The sequence below is a fragment of the Schistocerca nitens genome, chromosome 4 (genome assembly GCF_023898315.1).
Source record: "Schistocerca nitens isolate TAMUIC-IGC-003100 chromosome 4, iqSchNite1.1, whole genome shotgun sequence".
Classification (NCBI taxonomy): domain Eukaryota; kingdom Metazoa; phylum Arthropoda; class Insecta; order Orthoptera; family Acrididae; genus Schistocerca; species Schistocerca nitens.
In genome coordinates this window covers 66,380,533-66,396,920 of record NC_064617.1, presented here as the reverse complement: position 1 = coordinate 66,396,920, position 16,388 = coordinate 66,380,533, and the positions used below count along the sequence as shown (strand labels likewise).

The window sequence follows — 16,388 nt, the reverse complement described above, 5'->3', positions numbered from 1 at the left end:
TTGTCTTCTGTTGAAGGTGAAAAATGTTGGGAATAGAGGAGGGTAGGAGGGTGGCGTTGGGTAGTACCAGTGAAGAAATGGTGGATGTTGGGAGACAAGAAGGGAGCAGCTGGGAGTATCGGTATTGTCACTGCCCCACGTCTCGGATGGAATTTACGCGTACAATTTTTGAACCAGTTGTTTTCTGACGCACTGATTAGTCAGAGATCCTAATAGAGACACGGGAAGTTAAACATTTTTGGCGAATAAACTTTTCAAAAATATTTTATAACTTTTAATTTTTTGAAGTCTGACATTGTATAATAAACACTTGTCGCTCTTCATGTTCCTTTAATGTCATGGCAGATATCTGAGATGTAATGAATGAGGAAATCTGATTAGCGATCGAGACGATTTTATTCACACAATTTAATATTGTGTATACACACACGACATGAGAATCACTCATGAGACTCAGAGAGTATCTCTTCAGTGACCCTGTCTGCTAGGGAAGTCACGTCATTCGTTGTGTGGTAAAAGCGCATCGTCAAGTAGTGCTTTCAGTGCAGGGTTCTATTAACCAACCAGATGGCTAGCCGGTTAGTTTCAGTTCGAAGAGGTCCCACATGTTGCTAAGCTTCTTTCGACTACGGAGCAAACGTTCCGTTGGGGAGCCCTTAAACATCCTCCATACAGTCCCGAAGTTTCATAAAGATCTTTTCCTATTTTTCGTGACCTAGAGAAAGACATTCGTGTCCGTCGACTTGCTTCGAACGAAGCGGTGCACTCCTGGGTACAGTCACAGTTGCGTAGGCAACTGCAAACATTTTACAATGTTCCAGCGAGATGTAGGTATTAAGAGCCGTGGTGATTACGTTTGGAATAATAAACAGTTCAGTTTCTTTTTCCATATGTGTCCTTTTCATTTGACTGTCCCATATACTTTCTGGCTCAGTAAATTGTATCAGGGGAACTTAAAAGCATATGGGATGAAATTTTTCTGCTTTTTGAGGGTATGTGGTATTGTATTTCCACATGATTCATTGGAAAACATATGTATCCACTGTTTGTGAACCTTCATGCTTGATCATTGAATGATAACCGGAATTATTGTCAAGTTTCTCCTTAATTACTTTTGTCCTGAGATAATTTCTCAGTTGTATGTCTTTTACGTTCGTTCTACTTGTGCTCGTTTACGTTTCATTCACGTCAGCAGCCGATACAACGAATGCTTATTGGGAATAGTCTGCCTTCAACAGAATTAATAGTGTTACAATCTGCTTTCAGCAGATAATCTGTTTTTCTTCTCTGTATTCGATTTTCATTCAAGATAAAGTAGATTTGAACTGCAGAGAAATTCGTGACACACGTTGCGACCCCGAATACATCGATAGTTGGTTCTTTTGCGATTCATACTTCTTTCTGTTAGGTGTTAGAAAATACAGGGTGCAATTTACGTCTACATAGCACGCGTTTACAAGAGAAAGCACAGCTTCACTGATAGGTTGTGTTAGTGTGGCTGAATGTCTTGATCATACATTTGCATTTCTTTAACTCATGTTAAAGTCTCCTTCAAACGTCTCGCTGCACTTTGGAGGGTTGCTTACTTTCTAATAACAATTATAGTATTCATATCGCGTTATAGCTCATTCATGCTACAGAATTTTGAATGGGAATATTTTCTGGGCCCTGAGGAAATCTCGCATTTCCTCACCTACCCCCTCTGGTTCGTCTTCATTTCGCACTTCACAAGTCTACTTGAATTCCGATACTCTTTCGATAACATCGCACTTCAGTTGTTTCCAGTGGACTAAACTTCATTCCCATATACCGCTTTGCTACAAACGTTCACCTTCAGTCATTTCTTCGTCAATTCCATATCTGTATCGGACTGACAGGCTTTCTTCCCCTGTGCCAGTCATTTTCGACCACCTCCGTACAGTTGCTTTCTCCAGATAGATTTCTTTCGCTTTTTCCACTACGATGTCGTTTCATATGATGATGTTAAGGAAGTTGCTACTCACCTTCCAAAAACTCTTGACTATTTTTATCCTTGCCCTATTTGTCCAAAATCCATATACAGGGCGGGAAAATGAAACTGGCGTGCAAAATATTTAATGCACCTTAAGGCAGGCAGCCCACCCCGTAGCATCCACACTGGGGACAAGCGATGTAAGTCGGGTTGCCTGCCCTCAGGTGCTAAAATATTTTCCACGCCAGTTTTATCTTGCCCACACACTATATGTTTCTCAGTTCGTTCAAGCACTTTTTTAGGTGTTCTATTGATACGTACTGTAAGAGTATGTCGTCTGTGAACCTAATCATTGAAATGCGTTCTCCTTACAATTTTAATCCTTTTCCGAATTCTCTATCAATTGTTTTATTGTTTTTTCGATGTACGAATGGAACACTAATAATAGGCTGGAACTATGCATTACATCAATTTGAGATAGCCTTGCCTCTCAGTTCTAGGAAAACGGCGAAAAATAGAAGCAAAACACACACACACACAGGCACACACACACACACACACACACACACACACACACACACACACACACACGAAAAATTAAGGAGAAAAGTTTGGGAGCTGGTGGTAAAGAAGCAGAAAAGGAGGGTAAAAATGAAATGATAGTTCACTGACATCGAAGTCACTGGGAAAGGAACAACGTCCCCTGAGGATTATAACGAAGCCAATGACTCGCAGATTCACTTTTATTTTCTACTCACATGGAATTTTACAGAATGTCCTTTCCTTATAGCAAAAACAGCAAGGAAATCTACATCTTTATGAGTGTTCAATCTCAGGTGGTCCATTACGACCAGCGAACAGCGGCTGGTACGTACTTTTCAATGTCAATAAACCTTACCAACAGCCGTACACTTTAAGATATTTTATTTTATTCCGAAAGCAACCGGTTTCGGCACAATATTTTTCCACATTCAGGCCCCATGCGCTTTTTTCAAATCAACGAACTTATCGTATAGCGCCATAAAAGTGGATATCCTGAATTCCAATCGTTGGGCAGATGCTTCATATGAAGACGTGACTGCAAGTGAGAGTCGAGGCAGCGCGAGTTCCGTCACGCAGTGTCGGTCACACTGGGGGAACGTGTTACTGGCGCGGAACTGGTCCAGAAATTTCTCTTCACGCGACCTTGCCGTGGGCTCGTTGGTCTAGGGGTATGATTCTCGCTTAGGGTGCGAGAGGTCCCGGGTTCAAATCCCGGACGAGCCCTGTATATTTTTAAATTTCTTGTTTCTTTTTCACGCTGACGTGATTCTTGAACCTATGAAAACCCTCAGTTTTGCAAATCGTGCCTGCAGTACATACTCTACGCTTCAGCAGAATTTCAGCAATCTGTAAAATACCATTTTCACATGTTCACTACAGAATAATCCCTGAAATTATAGCGAATTTTAATCGTTCGAAGAATGAAATGTCAAAAAACATCAACATTTGTCTGTTGGTCTTGCTTTCATGCAAAACACCAACGTTCTGGTGGTGATGGGTCGCAGCTATCGTGTGCTCAAGTTGATATCAAAACATGAACAGCTGCAAGCTTTGACTAACGTGCGCTGTCTGTCTGTGGCAGTCATTACTGAAAGTACGTACGGAATAACTCTTGGATGCGATTTAACATCTGTTACATTTCTATCGTCCGGTGATGAAATATTTGACTGATTAGCGGTTAGATGTTAAGAACCTTCCGGTTTGTTGAATGTTTGTACAGGCATGAAAAATGAAAGCTGACACTGACTGGATCGCTATATCTAAGAATGATTGGCTTTCCTTGGAGCAGGTGCCACATGTTCCAGATTTTATAATAATTGGTATGACGATTTTGTGTGGTTACGGTACTATGCAAGACTTACAGCCTGTTAAAACGGGGCATTCATTAAATAATATTAAAGGGCTATTTGCTGCAACGTAGCTCCTCATAGCTCCTTCATTTCCTACAATCTTAACCTAGAAGCGTCATTTCATGGACGCAGCAACGGCCATGTTCTGTCTTCTGTAGTGAAGGGGACAATGGCATCTATCAAATGCTAGGTGAGAACAGAATTAGTGCTAGATGTGCCTGATGTTGTACACTTAGAATTACAGCCCTCACGTGTATGGTAAGTATGGACCACCTACCAGGGTCATGCCTAACGAATGTGTTGTATATGGCAACCCTTGTGGAGATGATTTTGAGTGAATGTAACGGTGAAGAACTGGAAGAAATGTGAACAATGAACTTACACTAGTACTGAATTGAGACAGTAAAATTGTGAACAGTGTTTGGGAGTGGATGTAGAGTAGAATTGGTAATAATAGTAGTAAAGAGTATTGTTCTAAAATATTACATTAACGATTTCCATGTGAAATTACACAATATATTAGTGAAAATTATTTGAGATGCACTATGCTTGACAGATAGATTTTTCTGTGGGATGTGATGAAAAACGAGTAACATCAAGAAAAGAAGTCGAGACCGTGTTACAATGTATATCGCGCTGAAGGATGAAGTGGCACTAAGCGGATGAGAAAGCCTGCAGGTACCAGCATTATCAGCGTGTATGGCAGCAGGTAGCAGTCCTCACTTCATGGTAGAAATATGATAATTCCATAAGAAGGGCAAAGTGGAGTCAACACACTGGCAGGAGGGTGAAAGAGCCCATGCAACCGTCTCCAGTAGATAGCCAAATATCGTTAAATGGGGTATGACAGTCTAATGTTATCATTATTAAAAGCCCAGCAGTATAGAGTGGTACAGTACTACAACACAGGTCAGTGAGGAATGCACACACCTTCAGATTAATAAATAGTAAACAGATTTTTAGCTATGTGTATCATTATGATTAGAACCATGAGTGAAAATACGGAATTCATGGTATTAAAGACTAGGGAAGTGTGTTACAATTCTCGTGGAAGATAGGACGATGACGTACTTCTGTCAGGATTACATGATGAAAGTTCGTCAATGCAAGACGTTTCAAAAGTCACGAAGGACATTGCTCATGTGCTCATTGATCAAGTACATTTAGATGACCATGGTTCAGATGTGAATGTACCAAATGAAAGTTACTGCACTGTATCAGCAGACACAGTAAGTTTTGACAGTGATAGTGATTTGTCTAGTGAAAGCATGGCAGTATAAATTACTGATTATGAAGATCTGATGATGGGGTTTCTCAGGGAATTTTGTGAATATTGGGCAAAATTTCAGAAAAATCAGAAAGCAATTACTAATTCAATGAAAGAAAATAATACTTTCACTGAAGAAAAACTTATAAAAGCAATTGAAAGGACAAATTAAAATATTGATTGAAACCAACAAAAAACTTGATGAATTAAAAAAGAGGTTCACCTAGAAAGCTCATCCTTAATTCAAGAGTATAAAGATAGCCAAAAATTATAAGATGCTTTATTAGGGGAAGTATCTAAGAATAAACTATTGTTTAAACAAGATGGGCTCAGATAGCTTGTTTCGCATATAACGTCGTATATTTAGTGAAGAATCAAGAAGAAACTAATGAGGTTTGCGAAATAGATCATAAGCAGCATGGGAGCAAGCTAAAAAAGATTCGTGTTGATTTTTTTAACAGAGTGGAAGTAATCTAGACCACGTATTCTGGGACAACAGGTGTACTTCATTCACAACCCAAAACAAATTCGCGAAAAATTGACAGTAATCCCGAGACAGAATTATTAGTGGATTAATATGCTACTCAGGTGGAGTTTGAAAGACAGAAAAAGCTTGAAGCTTGGTATGACCAGGAACCACAGAGAGATAATATAAAAGGTTATGTAATGCCTGAGGATCAGAACATGCGAGTGTGTAGGTTTCTCTGTCAGAGGAACCAAATGTCCTGTGTATTCAAACAAGTGTCTGAGGGAATATTTCTGGAACAGTGTAGTGATAAGAATAATGATTCGGAAATTAGTAGGCTATTAGAAGGGGAGGTATTATTTTGGGGAATACGAGAAGAATCGTAGGTACTACATACTACCAATTTATAAGGGTATTCATGAACCAATATTTGTCAAGCAGCGAACAAAATTGCATAAGGAAATCCCTATTTGAAGGTGCTAATATCAACAGTTGTGGACGGAAGAGTTATAAAAAGTTCTTTTGGACATATTTAGAAAAGAATCTGTGTCTGAATTACCACTTGGAGAATCGGATATGATTTCAATTATAATGGTTAACTTACCAGGATCAGCGCAGGAAGTCATTTGGCATCCCAAAACAAGAGTCAATACCCTTGAACAGGAGTTCGATCAATTAAAGCCAATGGCAGATATCAATCAGAATGTGGAAGACTGGCACAGAAACAGGTGCAAAGGCGAAAGGCAAAACGACGTACAGAGATGAAAGAATTGTCATCGTCTTGATTCAATATGACGCCAGCGTAGATACACGTACGATCAGAGCGGCAAGAGAGATCACAGTATGACGCACAGTTTCGTGTAATTGCTGTTGCAATACTCCCAGATGTGGAATTTGTGGATTTAATAAAGTCAAAGGAAATTATCATGGGAAATATAGAGATTGCCTTAATCACTGTAATGGAATTTATGAACAGGAGGTTTCTCATCAAGGAAACTTATATAGTGTTCGGATACGGTCATATCGCGACCTGTGATTACAAAAGGACGATTAAATTTCTTTTGTATAACAGAAGAATAACATCGACTCACCCAAGAAAGTAAGATTTCATATGATACATGGAGAAGAAAAGTATTTAAAAGACGAGAAGCCTGGCTACCACGGTAAAAACAAGGTCATTAATTCATCTGAGCATAAGGTAAAAATTATAAACACTGGTAAAAAGGCTGAACTTGTTGACTATTCTGACCAGAAAGACGTAACCAGGAATCTGACAGGAGTAACGTCTCAATAAAAAATGTGCTGTAAGATGGGGGCTCCATAGAATTAGATAGTATCGATAATTCAGGATTAGAGCCATGGAATGATGATTGGTTAAATACCAATGTCTTGGAAAATATTTATTATGAAAGAACAGAGAACGTTAAAATAAAGTACCAATAAGAAAAAGAAAGGAAGTTAAAGTTATGGTGATATGATAAACGAAGACGAGGGTATAGACTCATTTTACAATGTAATTCATAAGTTCAGGTTGGAATTAGAAAAGAAGGTATGTGGCATCAATGAGAAGGAAGAGGAACAAGAAATGGAGTTATTGGAAGAACATGAGGAATAAAATATACACCGACGGAAAAAGTTACAACAACAAAAAATAATTAATGTAAAGTAATGAAATTTCGGAAAACATTTGTATAGTAACCTATTTAAGCGATTAACGTTGCAAGATCACAGTTTAATGTAAATGTGAGATAAGCCGTTGCAAATGTTAAACATTAGTACATTAATAATAGTTGAAACTATCAGAATGTTGAATGCTAGGGGGCAAACGGGAATGCATTGTGATGTTCAGGTGCCGGATGTCACCTTGTAGGTTGGGTTCCATGCCTGTTGCACTTGGTCGGTCAATACAGGGACGGTTAATGCTGGTTGCAGATGTCGCTGGAATTGTCATCCGATGATGTCCCATGTGTGCTCGACCTTCTGTAGAGTAAACTGAGCTATAACAGCGGTATATGGTCGAGCGTTATCTTGTTGGAAAACACTCTGTGCAATTCTGTTCACAGCACAGGAGACCGAATCACCAGTTTAACGTACAATTTTATAGTCAGGGTGCGTGGGACAACCACGCGAGTGCTTTTGCTGTCATATGAAATCGCACCCTAGGCCATACCTTCGTATGTTGGTCCATTGTGTCTATCTTGGAGATTGATTGCATGTCCTCAACTGGCTTCCTTCTAACCCACACCCGACTATCACTGTCACAGAGGCAGAGCCAACTTTCCTCAGAAAACACAAAACACCTCCAGCCTGCCTTCCGATGAGCTCTCCGTTGACACCACTGAAAACTCGCAAATGGCGATGGTTTGTGGTCAGTGGAACGCTCGCCACAGGGCGTCTGGATCGGAGTTGTCCTTTAACTAACCGATTTGTACTGGTTCGTTGTGTCTCTATGGTGCCAACTGCTGCTCAAATTGCTGCTGCAGATGCAGTACGGTGTGCCCTAGCCATTCGCCGTACACGATGCTCTTCCCTTTTGGTAGCGCATTTCGGCCGTTCGGGGTGTTCTTAAGACCGTGCATCATCGTGACTACCTATGAGAGCAGTCATGAAATGCGGCTACATTCCTGCCAAGTCCACTTTCTCGTAGCACTATGATACGACCCTGTTAGAACTCATTGAGGTGTTGAGAATGGCGTCATTATCGCGTTATACTTCAACTCAGCACGTCCAGTCTCAAAGGTAACTAACGCCCACGACCGTTACAGCGTGTATTTAAAGCAAACCTGATTTGCATTGTGATAGTGGCCTTACGAGCGCCACTGTTATGCGACTGGCGTGAAATGTAGAAACTCGTCTACTGCTTTCCGTTTATGTCGCACAACTCCTTGGTGTAGCGATTTTTTTCCGTCAGTGTATATGTCATTAAAGCTGACATTATTAACACTAACTCGCTGTAACCTATAGGAAAGAGATTGAAGGTGATGAAAACAAATTGTAGATATAAAAAAGACATTATAATGGTTGACGGTAAAACCTAAGTGTGTTTGTACTTTACGAATTATGTTGTTGATTACTACTACGTCCCGAGTTACTCATAAAAGTTTCTTCTATTTCGTTTTATATATCACCAGGTGATCCACTATAACATAAGTATTTCGAAGCGTTAATGTAAAATTCTCTCTATCAGTGTCCTTAAAAAGCAAAAAGCAAAAGTAAAACAACACTCTAGAAAACAGGGTGAATACCGAACAAAACACACAATTGTGAAATGGAACAAGCAATAACATGAAAAGATCCGTACGAGAAGAAGTAACAAGTGCAATGGAATTGTAAATAGAAGAGGAGCAGGCAATAATTCACAGAGTGGAGAATATGGATAGCAAACTATAGATAAGATTCTTAAAACACTGTGAATCAAATACCAGCATGTTATGGTGAACATTACGATGAGTATAGCGACATAGTCCAGAGATAAATGAACGAACCTCTTTATCAAAAAGAACTGATGAACGTGATGATAAGTCCAAGACCTCAGAATGAAAATATAAGGTAAGTCAGTCATTCGAATAAGTAACCAGCGGGAGCAAACAGCTTGAATTATTAAGAGGCACATGAGATTAAAGAATGTAAGTGAAAATCAGTACGCTACATTATAACAGAGATTTTAAGCAGGCGTTAATTCAGTGAGCGACGAGTATTTCTACCAATAGAAGAAGTATTTAAGGTAAAGGGTTATTCAGTAGAGACTAAGTAACTTCTGCAACAAATGTATTGATGGAAAGGAGGGTATAAGGCGACGAGTAATTGCACCAGTAATTAATTAAGATGAAAAACTAAGCTGGTAGGTGTATGGACAAGAGCAGCGTGCATGAACGACTGTAACACGAAGGTATGTAATGGAACAATGTGATTAACAGATGATGTTACGTTCAACTCCGTATGAAATAAGCTGCAGATGTCGTAAGGGGTATGATAGGTCGTAAAGGTAAGTATTCGTAAACAGGAAACACCCACTGAATTGCCATTTGCGAGTACTGAGTGGTGTCAAGAGAGAGCACATTGGAAGGCAGACTGGAGGTCTGTTGTGTTTTCAGAGGAAAGCTGGATCTTATTTCACCCCTATCCGGCGCGCATGTCGCCCAATGGTGGCGTCGACTGTAATAAGACCTGCACCAAGGCGGCCGGACCTGCCCCGTAAGAGACTGTAACGACCACGCTACTGCGCACGATACTTATTAAAGCCTGTCCTATGGTAAGTTGACGGGCTTCACCTTATAAGAAAGGATTTTGGTTTATATGTTGACCGCGTGTACCTGAATGGAGGCAAAATCAGACTTTCACCCACTCAGTAACAACAATAATACGTCAAGCAAGTCTGAAGTGCAACTACACGTTAGGACGGACAATAAACAATACCGCAGATGCTACCAAATGGTTAATAATACGGTCGCCAGCCTAATTAGGCATTAACTGAGTTTCTTCCCAGTACAAGTTGAAGTACGTTCATACAAAACAACACGTAACAACACTGCATACTATGGTAAATTTTAGAACCAGAAAATCTACTGAACTAATGGTATCACTTTCTGTACTAATATGAACAAGCCAAAAATACACAACAATACACTATAATGTTTACTACAAACTTCGTACTGTCTATTGATCTGATTAAAATGGGGCATAGGTTACCCTAGAAACAGCACTTTCGAAACACACATACAAGGTCAATTTTGAAAAAAGGTAAAAGACTAATAAATTTTGATTCTATATTGACTTTAACTTTGCTGGTCAAATCAGTTCAGTACACTTCAGAATTTAGATGAATAGAAAAGAAAAAAGGGGGGGGGACCCTGAAACTGTTATGATCACTGTACTGAAATTTAATTATTGAAATCATGAAGCACTCAAGATTTCCAATATATGAGTTATAGCTCTTTTTAGCTTATTTCCTGCTCATTTAATTACCATTATTTTTGTCTCAAATTGACTAAACTTCATTACTAAACAGTTTCAAAATTATCTTCCAACTTTATCAGACCTATATTCTTTACTTATTGATTCATTAACAATAAAGTTCTTTAAACATTTTTCTAACATATTTAGGTCTGCAGGTAATTATTATTAACATAAGCTCTAAATCTTCATCTCGGGACACTCGGATTGCACAACATGTGGAAAGGACCCTGTCTAGGTTAGTGATGAGGATAATCAAATGATAGGACAGTTCTGGTAAAAGTTAAGTTGTTGTTGAACAGTAAGAAACAAAAGTAACACTGGTCCACACGAATACAGTACTATAAGTTTCAACCTGTTCGTATCGATGCGGCGGTTGGCGGGCGGCGAGATGGCGAGGCGCAGAGCACATATACAAGCACAGCTATGGCTCTTGATGTATCGGCACTTTACTTCTTCATAGCGTTGCAATATTTTCCATTTAGTGCCTGTGGAATGTTGCCATGCTGTATAGTCGTCGGAAACGGCACATCCGAGGCTCAATGAAATCGCGTTTTCCAGGATAGCCTCCTCGATCCAGAACGTGTTTCTCAGACCGACGCCCAACTCCGACTACTACTGCTGAGCCCGTTATGCCGTGCAGCGCCCGTGTGCATTTTCCCGCGCTCGCCTGCCATCCACCTTTTACCGCTCCCCTACAGACAGGGTATTCACCAGAGGTTTTGCATTCTACATATCCCAATACATTGCCTACTTATGGACCAGACACACAACTACAACTTTAACATCTTACAACAGATTCAACGTTTCCTACATTTCAAATCTGTTACAATATTGTTTGACATTTGACATAAACATTAATATTCACATCGAAATTTGTTTACAGTTTTCTTAACACAATGACATGAAAAGAAAAGAAATGAAATCAGAATATCGATTACACAAATTTATCGAAAATCAGAAGAAAAAAAACTTATATGTACAATAGTACAGCGTTGTTGTTGTTACACATGCCCCTGTTTCCAGTAAATTTCACTAAGTGCAAATTTGATGGGAACACTAAATTTTATATTTTTGCAGTGGTTCTGAATCTTTGTGTGAATGTCCCATCAAAAATTTTATACCACAAACTTCCTTTCACTCACATTATTTAGGTCTGTACTTTTCAACATATCAAGAACATTTACCTATCGTTTGCTTAAGTGGCTTTGGCACAGTCCAACCTCCTACCACAACATTATTTAAATAGCAAATTACTTATCACTATTAAAATTCTCAGAGAAATAAAAAAAATCAAAATCTGGAACACTAACACTTAGCTACAAAAGCAAATACAAATACCTATATACACTATAAGACAATTTGTTGCTGCTTACATTGAATGGCAGTCCATTTCCTTACTTACTAATAAACACACAATAATATTCAGAAATTTTACTACACATATTTGCTGCCTGTTATTCAGATTTGGGCAGTCCATTCCGCACCCTTTTATCACATCTCCTGCATCACACTTACAATTCTCCTTTTACTATTTATCTGCCCTCTTTCATTTTTGGCAGTCCTTTATATTATGACTCATATACTGCCCACTTTGGTTTTCGGCAGTCCCATCTTTTATCTGGCTTACAGCATTTGCTATTTCTTTTCAGCCCTTTTCTCCATACATCTTTACATTTACAGTACATTTGGTAATCTGAAACTCACATAAGTACATTAGCACACTGATATTGGTATACATATATTTACAATGATTTGTTACATTTGGAATAAAATAGTTTCAGCATAGGATACAGCACATTTACTGCAAAATGCTTTCTGAGTGTACTTAGGTCACTCACTCCTAGGAACATACAGTTTCAGGTCCACAACATTTCTTACACCTAAAGGTCTTTTGGATTTTGGGTAGATCACGTAGTAAGCATTATCATGTGGAATGTTCTGTATTATATATGGTCCATTATAAATATATTTAAATTTGGAAATTTCATGGTTCAGTTCACTAGATTTTTCGTGGGTTATTAAAAGAACATAATCCCCAATTTTAAATTTTGAAACTTTCAGATTTTTATCATGTCTTTTAGATCTAGATTCAGCTTTTTGCTTTGCCCTTTTTCTGACTAATTCTTTCTTATGATTCAACCCCAAGCTTGTACAAGGCGGAAACTCTAGTTTTTCTTCAATTAAACTTTTACTTCCGCTGCCTAACAAAATTTCTTCCGGTGGGAACCCAGTAGATTCATGATGTAAGGTGTTCATGACATTCTCAAAATCCGATATAAATCTGCCCCAGACTCTAAATCATGCCCCTTCCTGTTTTTTCCACAACGCACCTTGGTCGACTGTGACATCGTCCCAAGATACGTTCCTGACCTGTGAACCATTTATATCTGGTGGCTTTCTTGGTTTCTGGAGTTCAAAGTCCTTGCTTACTTGAACTCTTTGTAACAATAACACTGAGTCGTCAGGTGGTTCTTTCTTTCTTTGTTCAGTCTCAACATCTGGATTTTGTTTTGAAACTTCGTCATTATTAGGTACAATATCGCAATTAGCTGTATCCCCATTATTTTCTCTAGTACCGAAATATTCGTCATCTGATCATCCAAATCTGACCATTCTGGATCGCTTTCAGGTTCTAACATAAAAGCTTTTCTGAGACAGGCACTAATTTCTCCCTGTACATTTTCGTCAGGCTTTAATTTTAATTCAATATCCTCTTTTGGCAAAACGGCCTCATTATCAGCTTTACTCACATCCACTGTTACTTCATATTTAGTGTAATCCTTGTGGACTTCAATTACTTTTAGGTAATCACCTGCCTCTTCCTCACGGTGCCTTTCGATAGCAGCTTGTACTGTTGGCGGACTATTAACAGAAGTTACTTCCTCGTCAATGCTAAGGATTTCATCCTCCAATTCCTTCCTATCTTTCACCTTCGTCCTATCGGCAGCACGCGTACTTTGCGCGGCGCTATTTACTCTCTCCTCTTTAAACTCGGGCCACGTCACCTTATCGACGTCCCTACTATCTCCTTTTTCACTAATTACCTTCCTTGCCTCATACTCCTTCTTAAAATCCTCCCACTCACATTGCTTGAGGCCTTTGTACAGATCATCGATCTGCACATGCCAAGCAGTTACTTCTGCTAATTCATTCTCGCCATTTACTTCATTGCTAACACTGCTAACCGCACCTCTCTGTGTACCCACTGTTTCATCTACTATTTCCTTCGCCACGGAATTACCACTCGTAATGTATTTATCAGCTCTTACGGCTATGTTTGTACCTAATGCTGCCGCATTGCTAGCGGCTTCTCTCTGAACAGCTGTTCTGCTAGGCTGGGCCGTTGACCCCTGATGCTCCACTCGCCTGTTAACCTGTAGCACTCTGCGCAGCGAAGATGAGTCATCTATGTGCGCACCTGACGCTTGCTCCGCAACGACACGTTGCGTCGTTCCACTCCTGTCTCTAACCTGTCTCATAACTTTACTGTTGGTCCGGTAACATTTCTTAAATCGGGGCCGGTATATACTGTCCGCTTCCGTTTGGCCCGCAACGTTCGCGGAAATCAGTTTCCCGCGTCGTTATTATTTTGCGCGGTGTACCCTCTACCGCGACCTGGATAACTTCCTCGTCCTCTTCCTCTGCCTATACTTCTTTGTATCATATTGACGCGAAACCCATCGCCGTCGTTTCTCTCGTCATGATTACGATTGTTTCTGTTACCAAAATTTTGATAATTGGCACGACTTTCGCGCCAGTGGTCTTCGTCTTCGACCCTTTCAAGAAATGCTTGGAAGCTGCGATGATTGCTTCCCACGTATCTCTTTGAATCTTCTGGAAGCTTTTTATACAGCTCCCATATTATTTCAGAATCGGATCTTCTACCTCTTAAATGTGTCAATTTTCGGTACCAATATTCGCAGAAATCTTTCAAAGGATTCCTGCCCCTGTAATCATGATGTTTGGCCATGATAAACTCACGCCACAAATGATCCTGTTTTTGTTCGGACCAATATTCTTCCGTAAATTTTTGCTTAAATTCTTCGAACGTCATTCGTTCGGTATTCATATTAATTCCCCAGCGCTTAGCGTCACTTGCTAAGGCGCTAATTACTACTTTTCCTGATCAGACAAGTGTTCAGGAAATATCCTCTCACAAATTTTGATGAAATCTAACGGATGCCATCCGTTATGTTTCTTGGCGGGATCGAAGCGTTCCTCACCTTCCAATAGCTTCGTAAGCGGTGTGCCATTATAGCCAACACCAGGTCTATCTTTAATTTTACTCTCAAGATCGAAAATTTTGCCTTGAATTTTCGATGTATTTTGTTCACACTTTTGTACACATCCGGTTACTTTTTCGCCTAAATCTCTTTCAGTGTCTGAAACTGTCTTTTTCAATTGTGATATTCCGTGTTGACATTCGTTTACGATCTCAGTTTTAAGACCGAAAACTTTTTCGTCTACTTTTGTTTCAACTAGAGGCTCTACTTTCTCTTGGATGCTGAGAATTTCAACATCAAACCTACTTTTAATGTTGTCAATTTCCCCCTGCATAGTATCCATATTTTTGTTAATTGTGCCAATTTCAAATTTCATAGTATTTACTACAGAGCCTAAACTACCCACTCTTTGTTCTACCTGTTCTATTTGTTTACTAATTTTAATTCCTTGTTCTTCTATCTGTGTTTTGAGCCGATGGCTGTGTGTTTTAAGCTGCTCAACGTGTGTTTTAAGCTGACTAACCTGATTACCGACTTGTTTTTGAAGCTGATCATTCTATCCTGCAATTTGTTTGGTTAATTGTTCAAATAAATCGTTCATGCTTAAAATTTTCACACTGTTTTGTTCTACTGAATCTGTGTGTTGCGATCCTACTTCAAAAGTTTCTTTCGGTTCTTTCTTTATTTGTGGTGAATCAAACATGTCAGTGGATTCGTTCACGTACCCACTATCATCTACAAAGTCATCCTCTACTTCCTGTTTTATCCCTTGCTGTGTTCGAGGCACTCTCGACATTTCAATCTGTTCGTTAACATGTTCGTGATATTGTATGTACGCCAATTGTCTTCCACTAACGCCATCTGTTATCTGGCCGCGTAAACTCCTGCTACTGCCATGCGCATCTTCCATTAGGCTCGGCACATCTACCGTGTCTACGTTCTTGTCCATACTGAATGCCAATTACACCTCTCCACTGTACTTGATGTTCACTGCTATTTACTTTGCTGAATATTATTACAATTCGTGCAACTAAACATCCACTGTTCGGTATTCACATTAATTTATGACCGACACAACTGCATGTCCTGTCACCGGGAAGCCACTTGTAACGTCTACGCTACTGCGCATGATACTTATTAAAGCCTGTCCTATGGTAAGTTGACGGGCTTCACCTTATAAGAAAGGATTTTGGTTTATATGTTGACCGCGTGTACCTGAATGGAGGCAAAATCAGACTTTCACCCACTCAGTAACAACAATAATACGTCAAGCAAGTCTGAAGTGCAACTACACGTTAGGACGGACAATAGACAATACCGCAGATGCTACCAAATGGTTAATAATACGGTCGCCAGCCTAATTAGGCATTAACTGAGTTTCTTCCCAGTACAAGTTGAAGTACGTTCATACAAAACAACACGTAACAACACTGCATACTATGGTAAATTTTAGAACCAGAAAATCTACTGAACTAATGATTTCACTTTCTGTACTAATATGGACAAGCCAAAAATACACAACAATACACTATAATGTTTACTACAATGATCTGATTAAAATGGGGCATAGGTTACCCTAGAAACAGCACTTTCGAAACACACATACAAGGTCAATTTTGAAAAAGGTAAAACA

At 39.4% G+C, this 16,388-nt stretch overlaps 1 non-coding gene across 1 annotated transcript; it reads left to right on the top strand.

Moving 5' to 3' along the window:
- Positions 1-3,145: 3,145 nt before the first annotated feature.
- Trnap-agg (transfer RNA proline (anticodon AGG)) lies at positions 3,146-3,217 on the top strand. The gene has a single exon. It is a non-coding gene; the product is annotated as a tRNA-Pro (tRNA).
- Positions 3,218-16,388: the final 13,171 nt, after the last annotated feature.